Consider the following 16,159-nt stretch of genomic DNA (forward strand, 5'->3'; position numbering starts at 1 on the left):
ACAAATAAGCAAACAAACCATAGAGATATAGAAAACCTATGAATATCTGACTTACACTACATTGACAGTATGCTAAAATGAACAATTCAGTGAATTTTGTCAAAAGAAAAAATTAGGTTCAATGATACTTGACTGTAGCATAACAATAAGTAATTCTCAGTATCTTTTTCTTTTAGTAGGATTTGTTCAAATTATGGCTCGACAAAAGCAAAGGGTGCATGGTTTATTACCTTTAAGAAAAAAACATAGTATTCTAATTACAGTTTAGATATTGGCAACTATTAGAATATGCACCGAGTTAAAATTCAATCAGTAACAGAATAATGCACAATTCATAAGTACGAGAACTTCATATAATTCTTCTCTCACCTTCTTCTGCAGACTAACAATGGTTTTCTTGGGATTTGTATAGCTTGTAGAATAAGATACCTACACATATAAAGATACTAGTTCTGCACTGTGAACCCTTAACAAAGGACTAATCAGACTAAGTAACAGTTCCACCATAAACATAATTTTGTTTGAAAACTCAAAGTGTATGAAGTTTTACCTGTGTATGGTCCTCGGCTAGAACCTGCTTTGGATGATCAATCTCGTCGTTACAGTTACATTTGATCTTGTAACTCCCTCATTTAGTCAACTGTTTCAAGGAAAAGAATTGTGATGATCATACAAACAGGATATATTCATTTGATCATAAACAAACAACTAATGAGCTGAAGTTTAGAAGATAAATCACAGAAATATTATTATATTAATATGATAGCAAAATATTGAGAAAGTACATTAAAAATACTTAATTACTGTCTAAAAGATGTTTCTCCTATTAGAATGTCAAGCAAAAACTAAAATAAAAAAATATAAGAGTACACGCAAGCACAATAATTTTAAGGTGAAAAAATATCACTTATCAAACAAGAGTGAATAATCAACAAATCTTTTTTTCAGAATCAAACCAAATATTATAAAAATCAATGGTTACAAAAAACTTACAGTTTGTTCATTGTAATTCACAACTATCTCTAAATTGATTTGTCTGACTCACCTTTAATGTACCACTTTTCGTGCTTAGTACCAAACGAGCTTGACTCTCAAGATTGAAAACTTGCCTCTATAACCCTTGAGATAGTAGCAAATGCAATTTTGAATTTAGTGGTACTCCACCCTTTTACCATTCTAACTCCTCCCAAAGCACAAAAGATTTTAGCAAGGTACCTTTCAAAATTTGAAATAAATAACTTCTATACCACATGCAAGCAAGTGAGAAAAGTTTAAATAAAAGATAAATAACTCAATATAGTATATATATATATATTACTTAATAACTAAATATGCTAGTTAAATATCATCTTAATGAACCCAAACATATGCCTCCCTTTTAGTAACAAAATTAACAAACAAATCTCCATCCTTGTATTACAAATAGACAATTACAACAAAAAAAAAAAAAGATTAATATACCATGACCACAAAATCATGTGAGAGAAAAAAAATATTCATGTCTATTTAAATGCCATGAGAATGCATTTGAATTTATGGGACAAAATCAGTTCAATATACTTAGAAAAACATGTGAAAAAATCATACAAAGATTTTGAAGAACAAGTTTACATGATCTTACATGCGAAATAAGACCAATCAAAGTAAATCCATTTCGAAGCACACAAAGAGTCAAACAATAAATATTTTTGTACTTTTCAAATCAAACATATTGACGATATCACATAAATCTCTAAAACCTCCCACTAGATAAAATCTCTTGCATAAATAGATTTACTAACACATGTACAAGTATATTAAAGGGCAGACAAGAGATTTATATTTATCAATATAACTAAAATATAAGTTAACTCCTATTCAAAATCAAAACACCAATATTTGTTTGCAAGATGATCCAAAAGCATACAAGTAACAATGTAAAGACAACCTAAATATCCAACTCGATAGTCAAACCACCCTAATTCACATACATACATTTTTCATATTTTTTTGTAATATCTCATACTTTGTGTATGCAATTACGACTTTCATATTGCATGGTAGGTAGCTCTTTTTTTGTATTTTTAAATCTAAAGTGGCTTTCACACTCGACTCGAGATAGTGCTTTTGTTATTTTTTAACCATAAATTAATGAGTATTATTAGGTTTAATGATCAAACTGAGTGAAAATTAAAAAATTGTCAAAGCAAACCTCAAGCTCTATATCCGAATCAATGCTTATATACAAGAATTAGTATAAGACCATCCAATTAGATAACGCAAAATAACATATAAACACCTTGCCTGTACGGTAATATATCTAATGCTTGTAAAACTAAACTAATAACTAAGAAGACAACAAATATGATGCCATAAGAGATATAAATTGGCCTCAATTAATATTAAGTTGACTTTTGTGATTTTCTTTTTGTTAATTTTTAACACAGACAAAATAAAAATTAAATTTTTTGTACATATATATTGAAATACACTACAATGGCACAAAAATAAACAAATCATCTCCCCTTAGGTTAACTATCTCACTAAGTGACTACTCAATAGCACAACTCTAAAAAATATCAAAAGATCACTCTTTTCTAAAAATTTGTCAAAGCATACCACAAGCTCTATATCCATATCAATGCTTATATACAAGTATCAGTTTATGACCATCCAATCAAAGAACACAAATATAATATATAAATATGAATATGTATATATGAACACCTTGTCTGTACAGTAATATATCCAATGTCTGTAAAACTGAACTGATAACTAAGAAGACAACAAATATGATGCCGCGAGAGATATAAATTGGCCTCGACTAATATTAAGTTGACTTTTGCAATTTTCTTTTTGTTAATTTTTAACATAGACAAAATAAAAAAAATGTTTCAAAACTTTTTGTACATATAAATTGAAATACACTGCTATGGCACAAAAATAAACAAATCATCTCCCCTTACTTTAACTATCTCGCTAATGGACTACTCAATAACACAACTCTAAAAAATGTCAAAAGATCACTCTTTTTTAATCCACACAATCTTTAATTTTACCTTCACATTATTTTTATAAGATCTATTCAAAATACTAGATGTCAAATAATCAAGATAGTCACAAATTTCATTCAAAACACTAAACCTATTGTGAATATGCAAGTTATTATATCTAAATGAGTAATAGTTTGTGTGATTTAAGGGCTTGCCATGCTATAAGTGATATTGAAATTCGATGTAACTCTTGATACCACATCAATAATAATAAGAACAAAAGATTTAGCTTTATAATCATTCCTGGATATATTATGTTTAACACAACTATACTTAGCAATTTTGACATCATTCTTATAAAGGACATATGTATCACAAGTAGATTTTATAGAGTAAGAAAATAGAAATACGTCACAAGGTTTTATTATAGATGATAAAGTTGAAGCTTTACCTTTGTATCTTAGCCCTCGTTTTTCATCCCTTCCTTTTGAGCTCCAACTCGTTGGCTTAAGTTTTTTAAATCTTCATCAAATTTATCAAATGTTCTTATAGATTTTTGTAATTTAGACTCAAGAAATTTAAAAGTTTCAATTAAATTTTCTTGCAAGGTAACGTGCTCATGTAGATTCATTTCTAAAACCTAATTTTATCAAATAGTAAAAATAAATTTAGAAGTTAAAATTCGAAAAAAAGTTATTCAGGTTCTCTTGAAATTTATTTTTCTTCCTCATCTAAGTCATTCTTCATATCTTTTAATTGCTTCACGATCTTGGTTTGTTCATTTGTCCTCTAACAGTAGATAGTCCCTCTAGAAAGTTTCATCTTTTAGAGGATTTCTTTCTAAGGTGAGAGTTCTACTCTAATACTAAGTAAAAATATTTAATTACCGTCTAGTAGATTTTTTCCCAATTAGAATGTCAACCAAAACTAAAATAGGAAATGCAAGAGTACGCAAGCACAATAATTTTAATGTAAAAAACTCTTATCAAAGAAAAATAAAAAACCACGGATCCCTTCTTCGATATCAAAACCAAATACTATAATAATTAGTGATAATAAACACTTACACAAATTGTTTGTTATTATCCATAATCATCTCTACAGTGATTTGTTTTACTCTCTCTCTCTCTCAGTATGTGTCAACCTAGGTGACTCTCAAAGTTTAAGACTTGCTTCTATGACTCGTGAAATAGTAACAAATGCAATCTTCAATTTAGTAGATAGTACTCCATCAAGTTGTGGTATAAAAACTTCACCCTTTTAACTCTCCTTTTTCTTTGCTCCCAAATGTTTTCAATAGCCTAGCTTTTATAGTCTCAAAAGATAAGCATCCAAAAAGTTTTAATTTGAAGATGGGCTAAAATGAGGATCTTCTGCGATCCATTTGAACGGATTAAACTTGTTCGAACGCCCATGTATTGCAAGCGTATTCTTCAAACAGACTTCCAATATTACAAAAGTTTTGACTCAGAGAAAAAAAAAACTGTTCAAATGGATTTTTAAAATATGTTCGAACAAAATCAAATCTTGTTCAGACAGATTTCGAGAACAAATTCAGCAACATTATTGTATGGTGAACCAATAATAAAACAACTAAAGTACCACCTGCTAGATATTTTTGAGAAAGAGGAATTTGCTAAAGTGACTTTGATAACTAGATAATCATTCTCATTCCAAATGTGCTGCAAAAACATGCTGAAAGTACCTTATCACTTTATTCCATAGGAATTGGATTTATTTGCTTGCTAGTGAAGATCTCCAATGCAAGTCTCATAGGAGAACTTTTTAAACAGTGAGAACCAACTCTGATATGTAAGAAATGGAAGATGCATTCCGTCTCTTTACCCTTAATGATTTGTTGCTAACTCGCTGTACAGGAAGCGAAGCGTTAGTGACACATGTCCTTAAGCACAGAGTTTGTATAGTGAACCTACTGTTCTAAAAGTTAAAATCTTCTTCTGCTTAGTGATCATAATAAGATCTCAATAAGGACAAATTTACATAAAAGAGGATGGACCACAGGATCAGTGATGTGCAGTGTGTTTTTTGTAATATAATATCTTAATTATTTGTTCTTAAGCTATCCTTTTGTAAGAAACCTGCAGAAGAATTATAGATCTATATGTTTTGAAGGTAAAGGGGTACCCAAGCTTCATGTCATCTATTTGGACCAATTTAGGAAATAATGGTGCTCAGACGGAAATTTTGGTAGGAAAGAATAAGGGTATCCTTCAGATACCGGTATATCTCTAACAAATTTTCTTAAACTTAATTGAGAGTACGGTTGCCGAACATGCGATTCAGATAAATTTAAAGAATGTAGACTGTAATAGCTTACTTAAGTCCTCTAGTCCTAACATCTCTCAGTATCAGACTTCGGATTAACCAGCATGTTCGCGACAGGATCAATCTCTTTGTGCTGAAATATTTGTTGACTTATCCTCTCGACTTCCTTCTCGAAACATGTATGTAATGATTGATGGACAGCTTGTCTTATTGGATTAGCTGTCCTTCAGGTATCTTGTACCTTATTTCTGTCAACCTCATGCAGTTCTGTGAAGACAGATCTCTCTCTCTCTTAGTGAACACAGATCTCCATTCAAGCAAATAAGTTTCTTGTGCTTTAGAAATATTACTTTCTTATCTAGACAATGGTGAAAGTTGAAAAGATAAACTTGACCATAGAATTGACAACAAATGACAGAAGTAAAAGACAAATTTACTCAATCGAAAAGGGTACAACTAAAGGACCTTCTGAACTCTCTCAAATATCTTGCATATCCTTTTAATTTACTCTACACAATAGATAAGCACCACTAATATATTCTGGAACAGTATAACTCAAACTTAGGTTTCCACTCGAGCACCAATTTTACACAGAAGGTTACCACAATACATTGCCATTTCACTAATACCCTTCTCCATGGTTTACAGGTCCTCTGAATCTATCGTATGATTTTTCATGTTATCTGGCAAAAGAGTAGGTGCACAATAGCTACAGAAGTAACACCTAAAACTTTCTCCAGGATTTTAAATGCTTTTGTGTCAAAGATGTCAAACATATTTCCATCCTTTTATGTAGTCATCTTGTATTTCTGCATTAATATCAGTTCTTGAGCTTCGTTCTACCGACATTTTAGCAATACATCCTGATGAATTTCTCGAATTGCACATATTCTGCTAGAAATTAGTACACTCTAGTTCTCATACCAAGAGAAACTTCTCTAACTTATTTATTAAGTGCATGAAAAACATAAGTATGTAAGAGCAACGTGATAGTTTCTTTATAAAAGAGAAACACATAAGTAATTGTCAAGCCAAATAAAGCCAAATCATCAAAAGAACAATTTTATTAAAGGTTTCTCTCAAGTCTCTTGTTCATTTGTTGTCTATTCTTTCAACCGATCATGTATATCCAAGTCTTCAGATCCAGATATCAACAAAGTGATATCAGAGCTGATATCCGAAAGTAGGCATTTTTTATTTTCTAAGAAAATAAAAGAAATATGGATGCCTATGTAGGCAGTAACTAAGTTGTTACGCAATCTACTCTTCCAATATATTTTAGAGAAATTTATAATATTTGAAAGATCAAGACGAGAACCTTGCTACTCTTGCAAGGTCTATGGAGTAATATTTTGATAGCCAAATGTGGTTTGTTTGCAAGCAATCACCCAATCGCAAAGCACCTAGGTAGTGTGCGGGGGCCTAAGGCAGGTGCAAAGGCAGTTTAATATTTAGTATCTAAAAATAAAAAATAATTATATATGATATATAATATATACTATTAAAAATTAATAATAATTTCTCTAACAGAACAACCAATTCACAGACAGTGATTATAAATAATATTCAGCAGAATAGCAGACATACATACTGTCAAACAATAATCACAGATGTTAATCCACAAATACTAATCACATACTTGCAGAAATATATAGTTATTCACAAATAGTGATCTCTCTCAGGTTCTCATCAGAATAGCAATTAGCAGACATACATGCAAATAAAAAATAAAAATTAAAAATTAAAAAATAAAACCTAAACTACCAAAGGCAGCCTGCCCACTTTTGGGGGGGCTCCTATGTTTGTGGGGCGGCCGGTGTGCCGCCCCATCTTGGAGACTGCCTGACCGCCTTTCAAAACAGTGCTATGGAGTATAGTGGAAACAGGCACTTACCCAGAGCTTGAAGATGAAAGCCAACTCACAAATACGAAAGATAGACTTAACGCAAGTATGTCAAAGGATGCAAAGGCATTGTACCTCATTCAGCAAGGAGTGGTAGAGACAAATATTTCCGAGGATTATTAGAGCCTCGAAAGCAAATGAAGCATGTGATATCCTAATAGAGGAATTCCAAGGTACTAGCAAGGTAATAAGTATTAAACTCCAAAATTTGAGAAGAGAATTGGAAAATTTTGAAAATGAAAGATACATACTTCATGAAAGATTATTTTTCTAAAGTCACAGGAATCATCAATCAGATGAAGTCTTATGGAGGAAAAAAAAATATTGATCAAATGATAATGGAGAAAATTCTTATTAGCCTGGCAGAGAAATGTGATTATTCAGTTGCTGCTATGGAGGAGGCTAAAATATTTCTACTTTATCAGTTTAAGAATTAATGGGGTTCTCAACTTTCTCATGAACAAAGAAAATTGAGTCATACTGACCGGTCTATTGAGAGTGCATTCCAGTCAAAAGTGTCTTTAAGATCTCAAAGTTTCTCCGAGAAAATGGAGAAAATTATTAGAACAATGAAGGCACGATAAAAGGAGTAGATCAAGATCAAGGCCCAAAAGAAGATAGAAGTAAAAGTATAACTTTTGAAATTTTTTTATTTTATGCATGATAGTCTGCCTCATAAGAAAGAGAATGTATTTGGTAAACAGTTCACTAGTAAGCAAAATGGAAAGGGGATGATAGCCTTAGAAATAAAGAAACGAGTAAAATATATAAGAGATGAACTACTCTTGTCAAATCTAGCACTAAATTTATCAAGTATTGGGTAATTAGTTCAATACGGCTATGATGTCCAATTTGAGGATAATGCTTGTAAAATATTTGATCAGCAGATCAGAAGGCAAATCATTGCCAAAATCAAAATGGGGAAGAATAGGAACTTTCCTATTAAATTCAACTATGCTTCACATATTGCATTGAAAACTGACAGCATAGATGAAAAGGCATAAAAGATGATGTTGTCATCTTTAACTCCAAAGGGCTAAAGCGATTTAAAAAAAGGTGTGAATCAATTGCCCAAAATTGAGAACAAGCCAGGGACATGCGAAGCATTTATATTGGAAAAGCACCAACACTCATCTTTATTAACAGATGAAACGTAAAGAGAAAAGGCACATTTAAAGCTTGTTCACATTGATATATACGAAAAATATAGATTCACATTGATATATACGAAAAATATAGATTCTGTCATTTAGATATAATTGGTACTTTATCATTTTTGTAGATAATTATACAAGAAAGACAAATTTATTTGCTTTAAAGATAAAACTGAAGTGACAGAGGTGGCAAACATAGTCAAATAACTTCACAAATTTTGTTAAAATAAAGGTATCCATCTACAGCTAGGTGCAGCATAGCCTGCAACAAAATAGTGTTGCCAAAAAAAAAAAAAAACAATTATGGAAATGACAAGAACTATGCTCAAGAAGAAAGGATGCCTAATGACTTTTGGGTAGAGGCTGTATAGTCATATATGTTATGAACATATGCCTTATAGCAGCAGCGGCAGATATGGCTCAAATAGAAGCCTAATCTAAAATAAAACACTCGATACATCATTTTAAATTTGTTTTGGATGTTTATGCTATGTTCATATTCCTATAGCAAAGAGAGTTTTTGATAATAAAAAGTGAAAAGTGCATATTTTTGGGATATAGCACTAGTACTAAGGGATACAAGCTCTATAATATTGAAATTGGAGTCAAGAAAAAGTGCTAAAAGTGTAAATTGTATATTTAAGGCCTCACTTTAGAAATAAGATCAATTCTAGAATATGTATTTCTCGTTATTCTAAAATTGAAGTCTTTATTTCATGAATAACTATTTTTATATTCATTTGTATTTTAAAATAAAAGCAATAATTAACTTTGATGTGACATAAACTAAAAGAAAAGATAAAAAAATTGTCTTTTATAAAGTTACCATGAATACCTTTTTATTTGACATAAAGTACTAATGAGATAGATATTAAAGGTAAATTAGTAATTGAGTTAGTACGTGATATAATGTAAATTTTTTTAGATATATTTGTATTCTTGAATTGGGTTATTATAATGTTCAATTATTATTCTAAAGTAAAAAGGTATATTTTGAAATAAGAAAAAAATACTCCTAAGTGAATGGGGCTTAAAGGAAGTTGAACATTCCAATGTTCAAGAAGAGGAAGAGGAAAAATCGAGGACTCCTCCACTATCATCCTCTATCTCAACCTCAAGTTTAAGCTCTAAAAGGAGTTCACCTGCTACAAAATCAAGAGTAGGAAAAGAAACTTGAAAGATATTTATAAATCATGTAACTTTTGTTTTGTAGAGCCTAAAGTTTTAAAGAGGCAAAAAAACAAGACAAATAAAAGCAATGGAGGACAAAATTTATATAACAGAAAAGAATAACACATGGGCGTTAAGTTAATCATCCAAAAGGCAAAGAAATAGTTAGAGTCAAATATATTTATAAAAATAAGCTTCATCGTAATTGAAGTGTCAAAAAGAACAAGGTAATGCTTGTCGCTAAAAGGTTCACGCAAAAGCCTTGACATTTTAGAAACTTTTGCTCCAGTTGTGAGGTGAAAACTTTTAGAATATTGATTTCTCTTGCTACACAAAAGAAAATGGGATATTTTCAACTAGATGTGAAATCAGCTTTTTGAATGGAATTCTAGAAGAAGATATTTAGAGCCACCCTCAAGATGTTTTAATTGAAGGGGCAGAGGATAAAGTCTACAAATTGAAGAAGGTATTACAGGAGTGGAAACAAGCACTAAGAGCCTAGTATAGCGTGATAGATAAATATTTTTCTATTAGGGGATATGAGATAAGCATAGGTGAACCAATTCTATACACTGAGATCGAATGCAATAATATTCTTATTATCTCTTTATATGTTGATGATCTTATTTTCACTGACAATAACGAGAAAATGCTATAAGAATTCAAGAAGGATATTGACCAGACATATGAGATGACTGATCTAAAGCTATTACACTAATATTTTGAGAACTGAAGTGTCTCAAAGTGAAGAAGAAACATTCATTTGTCAAAATAAATAAATGGAGAATATTATGAAGAAATTCAGAATTTAAGGTTGTAAGACTGTGGCTACACTTATGCTGAATGAGAAATCTAAAAGAGATGATCGAGTTGCTAATGCATTGCAGATTAATTGGTAGCTTGCTATATTTGGCAGCTATAAGACCAGATATTATGTATGCTGCTAATCGACATCACAAGCTATATGGTTAAAAATGATATTCGAAGACATTGGTGAAAATCAAGGGAGGAATGATATTTATACGGTCACAATAAGTCGGCTATTGCTTTGTGGATGAATTCAGTCAATCATGATTGAACCAAGCATATAGCTATAAATATCATTTTATCATAGAAGCGATTGAAACTACAATAGTGGAGAACAAATGGTTGATATCTTAACTAAAACACTAGTCTAAGGAAGATTCTTCTACGTATGAGAACTCATTTGGGTTTTAAAGAAATAACGCTTCTTGTATTTGTAAATAAAGCCAAATCATCTAAGACAAGTTTTATTAAAGGCTTTTCTTAAGTCTCCTTTCTACCGATCCACGATTATCTAAATCTTCCAATCCAAATATCAACATACTCTTCAATCAAAAAATGATTAGGAAATGAAGGTATTTTCCCACTATGCACTAAATCACCGTGATAAGTTGATCAATTTATGTGGTTCTCTGATCATTTGAAGATCAGTTATCGATATAGCCCCTCATAAATTTGTGAATTGTCTATGTACTATGACAACCACATTAAGATACAGGTGTACGCCCACCCACCTATTTTAAAGACAGACTCGTGCTGAAGTTCTATATGAAGAGCCAACCAGAAGATTTTGATCCTCAAAGAACAACAACATGCCCAATAGCAAGGGCAAGAAGACTAGAGGTCTGAAAATATGCTTCCACCTTCCAATATCGGAAGTGATAAACGCAACAAAATCTTGATTTTTGTTAAGAATAGAGTAAATTGTTGCAGCCACATGCCTATAAGACTATTGTAGACTAAGAGGGGTCCCAGAACCCCTATTTGATGAAACGATGTTTTATTTTTATTTTTTATTTTTTGATTAAAATAGGCTGAGCAAAATTAATTTAACAGAGCCAAACATACTGAAATAAAATGGAACTAAATTTCGGAGTTTATCTCATCCTACTTTGTCTAATCCATTTGGATTCCAACATCAATTAGATTATCGACTCCTAATCCTCCTCAACGAGAGCACCATCATCAATGTGGACACCACCATCACGGTAAACCCACTTGAGACGAGCTTATTTTTGCATGCTAGGAAATTCCATTAAATCCCAAATATTATTTTTGGAATTCAATTATTCCCTTGATTTTCTTGTGAGACCCTACTTAAAAGAGATTGGTTTTGCATCAGCAAATACTGCAAAATGGGTTATCCCGCTACTTTGATGCTTCACAGATCTCTATACCACTTTTACCACTTCATCTCAAACATTTTCTTTATTTTCCTTTCATTTTATTTTAATATTTTTTGTAAAAATCAATAAAATTACTGTTTAAAATCTTTCTTTATCAAAAGTATGAGGAAATATGCCTAAGCCTTTATGACCCATTTGGTTTGAGTTTAGGAAGTCCTAACATGGTTCAATAATTAAAATTTTTCTTAATTTTTTTTATACCCAACTAAGTTTACTATTAAAAAAACTAAAAACTAAAACCTAAGACTAACTAATCAAGTATGAAGATTAGCCTCAAACTAAACATGCTCTTAATGAACAAAGTGCACACCTATTCATGCCCATTCCTAGCTTCTCATAGAGCTATCATTCACTTTTGTTTACCATTGGAAAGATATACTAAGAGTTCAACGAGTCGTTATATACGAATTGAACACAAGACGACCTTTTTTTAGCTCACATATATCAGTTGAACACAACATGAACATGTCGCTACTGTTTTCACTACATTACCGTAATAAGTAGATGAATTTATATGGGACCTCTGACCATTTGCAGATCAGTTATAGACAGAGCACCTCATAAATTTGTGAATTGCATATATACTATAATAATCACATAAACATAAAGGTTTATGGGCACCCACCTATTTGTGAAGATTCTCTTGCTGAAGTTCCATTATGAAGAGCCAACTTGGAACATCATTTGTGTACCTTATAATGGAATTTGACGTCTGAAATATACTCCGCGGCTCCACCTTCCAATCTCGCAAGTTATAAAAGCGAGAAAATCGTGAATTTTATTGAGAATAGACTAAAATGTTGCACCCTTATTCGATACAAAAGAAATGAATTTTACATAAATAGAAAGGTTCAACAGGAATCAACTAAATATAATATACCTTCACCCAAATATTTTGAAATAATTCACAGAAAGATGAGTTAAATAAAACTTTCCTAACTAGAGACAGAAATGATAGAATTTGACCCCAAAAAAGCAAGTCCTGCCTTTAGGATGGCCTAATAGTCCTTTTCACGTTTCTATCTCATTCTGCACGATCTAATCTACTGACCAATTCAATTATTGACTCTTAATCCTCCTCCAACGTCGACGGCAACTTCACCATCACTGTAATATAATATGTTAACACGATAATAAACATAATTAACACAATCAAAAAATTTATATGACACAAAAATGGTACAATTCAACTATAAATTCAATTCAACAGCAAAATGATTATGCACCAATTCAACCATACATTTAATAAAAATATGACTTGAAAAATATTAAGTGATATAATATAGTTTTAAGTTACAGTCAAGCTGATTTTTGCATACTAGGAAACTTTACTAAATCCCAAATATTATTTTAACAAATCTAATCATTCTCTAGATTTACTACCGCATCCATTCTCGTGAGACACTTTTTAAAAGAGATTGGAACAGCATCGGCAAATAATGCAGATTTGGTAGTCTCATCCAGAACATATTTTGATGCTTCAGAGATCCCTCTGATGCTTTTACTGTTCTTCCAACTCGGCCTTATTCTTTCTTTTCCTTTTCATTTTACTTTAAAGATCTTGATATATAAATCAATAAATTTATTATGTAAAATCTTTCTTTATCAAAAGTACGAAGAAATACGCATAAGCTTTTAATGGACATATGCCCGTTCCAAGCTTCTCATGGAGTCATCATGCACACTTTTGGTACCGTTTGAAACATATACTACGAGTGCAACAAGTTGACTGTACACGATTGAACATGACATGAACATGTCACTAGCATGACCTTTTTCTAGCTTACATATATCGGTTCAGTTTATATATATTGTGACATATCTATAAATAAAGAGCCTGAAGTACATCATCGGAAAGCCACAAGGAATATTTTATTGTTCTTTATCTTTATTCAGAAGGAGATCTTGTCAACCTTCTTTATAAGGTTACTGTCTTAAGGAATAACACAAGTAAATTGTACCACTCCAAGAGTATCAACCTTTCTAATTAAATATATTCTACCATAAGTTTAAAGATTGCGGAAGTTCTATGGTCGGTCGTTTCTGTTTTTTTTTTTTTTTTTTTTAAATTTTTTTAACTGGATCCTCTAAGTGATCAGAACAAGAAAAAGCTCTGGCCGGTGAAGCAATTTCTTCTGATCAATTATTCTCAGTCCATATCCCCTCATATTTATTTTGGGAACTTTTTTTGAGAAATATATCCCTTCATTTTTTTTTATAATGTTAAAGTTTCTAATAATTTTTCAACTAAACTTTAATTTGAACTATTTTCACCGCCAGTTCTTGGTTAGTTGAAAATAGAATAATACTTGTGCTGGACATAGGTACAGTTTTGATGATGATGCTTGCTGGATATGTGTGTTTGATACTAAATTATATGATATGTCAAGTGTCAAGTGGTAGCTTTTAGTTACATAATCAATCGCAATTTGTCAGTCAGTTCATGCTTAGATGGTAAAGATGGGTATATAATTTATGACTGTATTTGGCTTCAAATCCTAATGGTATAAATTTAACCGGGATACCATTAAATTTTCTCTTCCCTCGAAAAAATAAAAAAAGGATCATATTTGCCCAAAAGTGTGTGAAGTAAATAGTGTGAGCATCCTCTGTTAGTTGCCCTTTCGTATCTTCATAAGTTAGACAGCTACAGCACAAGCTATTTTCCAACGTCTTCGTCCTCATAAATGTCGATTTTAACTAGCAGCAGTGCTTTTCTAAAAGAATAATAATAATAAAATGAATAGCAGCAATGTACCTTTATTGTCTCTCCTATCGTCCTGTTAGTCTACAGTTTGAAAACAAGACTAGATTAAGTACCAGCTCACCAAAAAGGAAAAAAAGTACGTGCGCACAGTAATTCTTCGTTCCATCTCTGACTGTTGGAGTACTGTACCCTCATTTCCTAGTGGCTTTTCTTTCACAGTATTTTTAAGAGATTGACCATATTATCCACTTCTAATGTAATACAATCTTAATCTAGTTTAACTGCCGAAAATAAGCTTAGAGTCTCAACGAAATAGCCATTAACCTTTTCAAGCACCAACCACAAAGTGATCTTGGAATCAGCCCCAAATCCTATATAGATGTTCAGACATACTAGAATTCAACAAGACCAATTTTGAGCTAAGGCAAGCAGAAGAAGTAGAAGAAGAAGCAGATTCAGATAGCTTGTCTACCTTGAAACAATTCCAAAGTCAAGCTCTAGATCAATCAATCTTGACATTAGTTCAAACTTTGTCTATTCTCTGATATGCAACTTAAACCACAAACTAAGACTGAAATTATTTGTTAATCAGCCGAAATTTAAAGCAGAAAAGAGAGCTAAAATAATAAAAAAAGAAATTCCAAAACTCCTGATCCCGTCTAAGCATTAGATCTCCTCAGTTGAAAACCAAGTATAGGAAGAAAAAGAAAAACCCTAGATTTGATGCATACACCCATCTTTTCTTGATCAGCACATGGCTATCTCGATCATTGTTATGAAAAGTTTGTTAAATCATACGGCAGCTACAACAAATAGACAAGCAAAACAATGGAGTGCACGTAAGAGAGAAATCAAGAAGACATCTGCTCGACTAGATATGCCACAAACAAGAAACCTTCTGTTCTAGGTCACGAATTAATCAAGCAAAAACACTATCACAGATCTATAGGAACAATATTGTAGCTAGAAATCAACCGCAACATACCAGTTCGTGCCTCCAAATAGCGACAGATACGCATGCTCCCACGATCCAACAAGAATCTCTACATCAACAACAAGGTACATATCGATCATCAGCTGAACTTTTACATCTAGCGAAAAAGGAGGTGGGAGATGGATGGATGGATGGATGGGCTGTAATTAGTTACTTACCAATGTCCAACCAATACATACATGGCAGTAATAAGATGGGAATCCAGAGTCAAAACGATTCCTTTTCAAGGAAGTTGAAGTTCTTGGTAGCAAGGACAGCCGTATAGAGGAAGGTGGTAGGGCCAGATATTAAAGAATAGAGCAATAGAGAATAGAGAATAGAGAATAGAGAATAGAGGAGAGGGGCGAGGGCGGGGGCGGGGGCGGGGACAAGGGTAAGAATGCGACGAGATATGGTTCGGTGACGTTACAACAGGAGAGAAAGAGGAGAGAGAGAGAGAGGGAGAAGTGGAGTTGGGTAGAGAGCACAAATCCAGGCGTCGTCAGCGCCGCCAAAAGAGGCGCGGGCGATGCCACGTTAAGCCAAGTTTCGCAAACTCCGCACGAAAAGGGATCCTCCTCGGTCGTCGTGCCGTGTCGCCTCGCCTTGCGTCGCGTGCGGAGGAGGGGTGGGGGGCCATTCAAAGGATGTACCGATGGAGCGCCAGCGCCAGCTCCAGCGCCAGCGCCAGCGCCAGACTTGATGACCAGTTGTCCAATCGCATTACTCTCGCAAGATGAAAATGATTGGGGATTAGTCCCGTTAAAGTTTGGGGTTCTTTTCC

The 16,159-nt window shown here is 32.5% G+C and overlaps 1 long non-coding RNA gene across 1 annotated transcript; it reads right to left on the reverse strand.

Moving 5' to 3' along the window:
* Position 1: 1 nt before the first annotated feature.
* On the reverse strand, positions 2-16,159 carry LOC140774436 (uncharacterized). Its single transcript, XR_012106595.1, has 5 exons — positions 15,555-16,159; positions 15,388-15,445; positions 12,321-12,802; positions 551-640; positions 2-429 (listed from the first exon to the last, which is right to left on the reverse strand). It is a non-coding gene; the product is annotated as an uncharacterized lncRNA (long non-coding RNA).

This window comes from Typha angustifolia, chromosome 13 (assembly GCF_048772165.1).
Source record: "Typha angustifolia cultivar Huaian chromosome 13, ASM4877216v1, whole genome shotgun sequence".
Classification (NCBI taxonomy): Eukaryota; Viridiplantae; Streptophyta; class Magnoliopsida; order Poales; family Typhaceae; genus Typha; species Typha angustifolia.